Source organism: Pygoscelis adeliae, unplaced genomic scaffold, assembly GCF_000699105.1.
Source record: "Pygoscelis adeliae isolate BGI_AS28 unplaced genomic scaffold, ASM69910v1 Scaffold42, whole genome shotgun sequence".
Lineage (NCBI taxonomy): Eukaryota > Metazoa > Chordata > Aves > Sphenisciformes > Spheniscidae > Pygoscelis > Pygoscelis adeliae.
In genome coordinates this window covers 1,818,018-1,824,440 of record NW_008824283.1, presented here as the reverse complement: position 1 = coordinate 1,824,440, position 6,423 = coordinate 1,818,018, and the positions used below count along the sequence as shown (strand labels likewise).

At 50.1% G+C, this 6,423-nt stretch overlaps 1 protein-coding gene across 1 annotated transcript in view; it reads right to left on the bottom strand.

Annotated features, from left to right (window-relative positions):
- Positions 1-5,704: 5,704 nt before the first annotated feature.
- Positions 5,705-6,423, bottom strand: part of ADRB2 (adrenoceptor beta 2, surface) — a 39,373-nt gene continuing 38,654 nt past the window's right edge. Inside the window, exon 3 of the mRNA XM_009318559.1 lies at positions 5,705-6,423. This exon is cut by the window's right edge and continues 2,868 nt beyond it. The gene's annotated coding sequence lies outside the window, so the exon portion shown is untranslated.

Genomic DNA, 6,423 nt, shown 5'->3' with positions numbered 1-6,423 from the left:
TGACTCCACAGCGCTGCATCTGCTGAAATCTTTCCCATGACATGTTTGCAGTGGCATCTTGCAGATAAACCTGGCTGCTTCTATCACCCCATCAGCACTGCATTGCTTCAGAGCTACGGGGCTCAGGGGTAGCAGGAGTGTTGGCCAATATTTTTTCTGGGTGTGCATCCACTACACAAGTATGTCTTATGAATCAATTACAAAGAGGAAGAAAATGGAGCAAAACCAGAACCATGGGCTTCCCCTGAGGTTTCAGGGCATTTTTCTCAGAAGAGCTGCTTTGCTTTCAGCTTCCCTGTGCCTGCTTTGTCTCCTTTGCTCAACCCCACTGCCTTTGTTCATCTCACTGGTGCCATGTTTTGTCCATCCCTTTTTAAGCAATCCTTTTGGCTGGGAGAAACACACCTCAGCTGCTGGCAGGCTAAGAGGTGGAGATTGCCCTATCCACATGGAAAGAAGCATTGATGAGGCTTCAGGACCTGGCACAAGCATCTTGTGGGCTAATGGTCCCCTCTCCCTGCAGGACCCAAAAAGAGAGGGGAGGCTACAGGCAGAGTCAGGGCTCCAGGTGGCAGAAGAAGTGGCATGTTTGTTCACAGCAGAATGAAAACAACACTCTCTGAAAGCTTTCCAGGGACTTGCCCTGCCGGTGTATCTTTATTAAGGGTGTCAGCTTTGGAGCTCCTCTGGCATCCATGGGTGCCACCACATGATCTGGCTCCTATCAGTAAGAAAATCCTCTCCTGTGAAGTTCCTCTGTTGGTTTTCTGCTCTGTGCAATGACTGTCCCTTTTCAGTCAACCTCCCTGATCCTAGAAAAAGCATCTCTTCCTCCTGCTTCCCTCCTTCAAGCCCCCATCTAGGGGCTGTGTCTCTCTTGCAGCCCAGCCCAGTGTAGATGCAGGACACTTTGCTCAGCATCGTGTGCATAGAGAAGCTTTAGCCTCTGGCTGGCACCTTTCAGCCATCCCAGGATTGCTGCAAACTTGCCATTATTGTCCCCATTGCTGTTGGTGGTGAGTTCTGAGCATCTTGCTCAAGACCTGCTCCCTCCATGCCTGAGGAGGTCCAGGTTAGTCCTTCCTGCCCTCAACTGAGGCAGACCTTGTTGCTGAGCAAATCTGAGCCCTCTCTGTTCATAACAAGCCTGGCTCTTCTGCATTTGGGGCATGCTAATCCTTCCTGCCCTCAAGCACGCTCCAAAAATAGCACCGAGCCCCTGCCGGGTGCAGCCTCAACAGCAACAGGTGCTGTCATGGAGCCATCGTGGCCAACCAGGCTGCTCGGAGCCCACCAGCCCCCCGGCCGCTGGCAAGCGTGGTGTAATTTCTCGTGCTGTTATCCCGTGGCTCGTTGCCAGGTGCACCTGGGATGCATCAGAAGCTGGGGTGCAGGTGGCAGCACGGGAGGACAAGCAAGGGCTCCCCCTCTTCCACCCGTCCTGCCAAAAATCACACTGTGCCTGGCTTCCCGCGGGGCGCAGGATGTCTGTGCGGCACGAGGGCTCGATTGCCAAGTGGGATTCTCAGGCTGTTTACCAAAACCATCTGGAGTTTGCACAAGGACCAGCGTGAAGTACTCAACTACAGCCACAGGATGGAGAGTTGGAAGTGCCATTTAACTCTGGTTAGCCACAATTCGGGGATCAAAGAGTTAGATTCCATCAAAACCATCTTTTTCTCAAAAAAAAAGTCATTTCTGATTACACTTTCATAGAGGGGATCTCTGAAACACGGCAAACTTCATTTTGGATTGACGCATTCATTTTGCTTTGGTTTTGATGATAAAAGAAAACTGAAAAATTTAATTTCCTCTTTGTTTGCTTTGTCCCTGAATGCACTTGTCTAGATGATGCTGACGGTGTTCTCATTTTTCCGCTCCCCCCCCTTTGTTGTTTAAAAAAAACCCAAACCACAAAACTTCTCCAACTGTAGGAGAAAGTGGAACAGTCCACGGGTCAGTGCACTCCGCTTAGCGTTAGAAAGGGGAAGGGGAAGAATGTGGCAATGGAGATGTGACTTATTTGTTTTTTAAAAAGAAACATCTGAAATGATTTTTCAAAGATGACAAATATTCCCTTTAACAAAAACCAGAACCTTCCCAAAAAACTGCCTTTGCAAGCTTGGTGCTCATTGTGCAATTGCTTTCTGGTTCTACAATTTTTGCACGTTTCTTGCAAGAAGCAGCAGCTGATGCTCCTGCCAGGCTTGCGCAGCAGTCAGGCACGTGCAGGGATGCAAATGGGAATGCGCAGTTCCGCAAAGCAGGGCACTGCTGTATTCCCTGCCCTGGGAAGGCTGGCACCAGGGGCAAAATACACCTCTGCCGTAGAGCCAGGTCCCCATTACTGTACCCATACAGGGCCATTGAAAAGGCTGCGGAGAGCAGAGCGAGTGGCCAGGATTTGTCTGACCAAATGCAGATGTCTCCAGCTGAGCTACTCCAGAGAGCTTTTGTAATCTTGGTAGAAAAATAGCCCGTCTAGACAGGCAGTTTAACCTAGCATAGGATAGTCATAATTTCCTGATGTTTAGCTGACCTCTGCTTAACCAGGGTATAGACTTAGATGCTGTTTGCTACCCCTGGCATGTCTCCTCTGCCAGCCTTTTATTCCCCTACTTAGCCCCTCTTGCCTATTTAGATCTTGAGCTTTGCAGGACCAGACCCTTTCCTACATGGCTGGTGCGATACCCAGAGCCGTGGAGCTCCCTGCTTCGGTTGCCTGGTTGCTATTGCTGTTGCAAACACAGTTAATAGTCATCTGCACCCCTGGATGCCCGTATAGCCTTTCCATTGGCTTGGGTGGGCTTTGAATGAGGATTAACTCCTAAAAATACGGGCTCCCCATGCAGGCTGCAGTCAAGACTAGCAGCAAAATAGTTAATGGTTAACAACAGCATTAGATATTTCTCTACTCTTTCAGTTTCCAGTCACAACAGTCTTTAGAGAAGCAGCATTGATAAACCAGCCTGGTGTTCGTAATGCCCAGATATATTTTGCTGTTATTTTTTGTGGTTTAATTACCATAATTTCCATTTCTGTGACACCCCTTCTTCCTGTTTTTTGTTTCCTGCTGTCACATGACAGCCTGGTCTGTGCAGATTCACATTTTCATTACGAATTTCACCGACAGACAAAAGAAAAGCAGACAAATAACCCAGCCTCTATTAGTTTCCCAACTGATGAGTCAAAACCGTACCCCTCAGCATCAGGATTCTGCAATCGAAAGGTGACCCCTTCTATCAATTTCCATGGAGACCAAAACAGAGCATCTGGGATTTGAATATTCTCCCATAATAATAAAAATTATGGTAAATTACCAGTACAAAGTTACTTAATGCAACATTTACTGGGATTTGTGCCTATAGAATTGAAAGCAAATGTGTTTGGGAGACCCAGAAATCAGCTTCTGCCTCAGGAGGCACCAGCTGGGGCTGGTGGGGCTGTCAGAAGAGACTCAGGAATAATATCGGTGCCACGGCAGCAGCACCCTTCGGGGTGGAGTCAGGCCAGGGAAGCATGACCAGGGAAAGGGACACATCCTCCAGAAGGCATATAAGGCAGGGAAAGTACCTGCTGCTTATGCCCAGCTGTGTGATTTTTAAAAGGATGCTAAGAGATGGAGGACCATTGAATGAGGGGATGTGGCTGCAGCTGGGAAGGACCATGGCTCTTGGGTCGGTGTGGGAACTGAGCCACCCCTGAGGGCATGGTCCCCCCAATCCTCCTCCATCCTCCAGGAAAATCCATGCCCAGAAGCAACAGGGCATTGCAGGAAGGCGTCCTACAAGGGTTGCTGGGGACTGGGAGCCCTGCTTGTGCAGCAGCTAACAAAACAACCCTAAAAGTTGCAGCTGGAGCAAGCAAACATTTCTTTCCTCCTGTTTTGCTGCTGGCTGCACATGAAAAGCCCCTGACTTCTCCTCTGCTATTTGCCAGGTAGCGTGAAAGCTAGCCAGATGTGGAGTTTTTTATTAACCTTTTTACATCTGCAAGTTATGAGGCATCTCATCTGCTGCAAGAGGTGACAGTGCCAGAGCCTCGAATGAACAAACAGGTCAGAAAACAAGGAGCAAAGAGTGAATCTGCTGCTCATGGTGGGTGGAAAGGTGCCGTTTGATTCCTGTAAGGATTAAACTGACTCGTAAAATAGCCCCATTCAGACAGCAGCATTTGTGAGCGCTGACATCTTAGCTTAACGAGGTCCTTTACCAGCCATTTGAGAAAGCGATTTTACATGGTCCTCTCAAGAGGTTTAAGTTGCCATAATTCATGTTCATACCTCTAACCATGAAAGGATGAAGAAAGGGTTTATTGCAGTTATGTGGTGCAATAATCTCTTCACAGCTCTTTTCTCTGTATTGCTTTAAAGCTTTAGAAACTTTAGAAAGATATTTGGACACATCCTAGGATGTCTGGAGGCAGTGGGGTTGTGTGTGCTCTTGGCAAATAAGGCTCACAATTTATTCAGTCCCAAAATCCAGGGCTGACCCCAGAGCTCAGTAAATCCAGATACAAAGTCTGGGAGATGTAGAAAATCCGTCCTGTTAGCTTTCTGGAGGCCTGCAGAGGTTAGACAAGCCTCTTTACTGTGGATGGGTAGGTACTTGGGCCTGCACGTGGCTGGCACATCAGTGTCTGAGCCGTGACTTTGGAAATGTCCTTAGAAAGCAGGGATGAGATGCTGAGTTTTTGTGGTTCGCAGCCACACTAAAAAGTGGAGGTATGGCACCATGGAGACCTGCATACAGCTATGCAGCGCTTCAAGGCTGTCTCTGTTCCTTGATAAAAGACCCACCAAATTCTCCTGGCAGGTCTCACCAGAGGACCGGTCCCCAGGCTGTGTGGACCTGCAGTGTGCACGCTGCCTAAAGCCCCGTGCTCACTGGCAGCCAGAGAACAGGCTGCTGGCAGACGTAGAGCACAACCACTGCCTTGAACATCATATGTATTAGGGCACTCCAGGCCCTCCAATGCTTTAAATTGGGATGATTAATTGTCTAATCATGAATTCTGTTGAAAATGTGTCATTTTGATTCTTTCGTTGTTTGGGGACCAGATTCTTCCCCTGACAATTGCTTCTGAAAAGCTGTAATGTTGTCACTGCTACCCTGCCCCACGTCACCAGGGAGAACAGCTGGGGATTGAGAGGAGGAATTAAGGAGCCTTCTGCTCTATCACTGATCTGAAGTTTGGGCAAAGAACCAGACCTTGGGACCACACACTGCCACGTAGGAGACTCCCGATTCCTCTGTTGTCATCCTGTGAAACCCTTGGGAGACTCAGCACCCTCTTTCATCTGTCTTTTTTTCTCCTCCTTGGTTTCTTTGACCTGTCCTCTTCCCACTCTGCCCCACAGCACCTGCAGCACTGGTACCTACACGGACTGCCTTGCTGTTGCTCAGCTCCTCTCTAGCCTTGTCCCACTCCCACAGTGCCTGGAGATATCGCAACCCATTACCCATCAGCATCAGCAAGCTCCGTGGAGAGGCCCTGCAACCTGCTCTGGTGCATTTTGTGTTTTGACTTCCCCTGGCTATTCTGCTGGCATTCAACCTCTCCCCCAGGTAGCCCCAGCACCTCCCCACAAGCTGCCCCGGCATCCGCAGGAGCACAGCGGCTTTCTGCTCCCACCATCCAGGTGCGGTCCCTTCCTCTGGCGCCGCTCGATGAATAGCATAAAAAAGAAGAGTGGGAAGAGGAGGACTTTTCATTCTTTATTTGTAGGAACAATTTGTTCGGTGAGAAGAACAGAGCTCTTACAATCACAATGGTGCTCCAGCCAAGTGCTGTACACAAAGACTCCCCAAGCAAGCGCTCCACGTGCACCGAGCCTGCTGAGCCCCCGTGCTGCTCACGGGGCGCGGGGCTCCCTCTGTGTGGAGCTGCGGCTCCAGCTCATGGATATGACTTCCAGGCAGGACAGACCACAGCTCCCTGCCACGGCATGGACCTCTGCTCCCCACTGATCCCCGGTACGGCTGCACAGGCAATACTGGAGCATCACCCACATCCATTGCTCAGCTCGGGCTTCGCTGAGATGGAGACTTTGTTGTGTACTGTCCCTAGCAGGCATTCGTTCCCTGCAGGATATGAGTGCTCATTGCCAACGCTGGTCCGCTTTTGGACATATCTCTGTGTCTGCCCCTTTCGTGCGCCCCACATGCTTTGCAATGAGGGAGAGACCAGCTCCACAGCCGCTGGGGAGACTGGGCATTGCCAGAGGTCCCAGCTGCTCGGATGGGTACAGTGGGTACGGATCCCTGACAAACTCTGCATGGCTGAGTTAACAAACAGGCTCATGTGCCAAACTACAGGGAGCACAGGGAGCGGCAGCGATCAGGGAGCCAGAGAGGTTCTTGGAGGAGGACAGAGGAGCGCAGGTCAAGTGGTCGAGCCTGACCGGGTCATAATGAGAAGCAG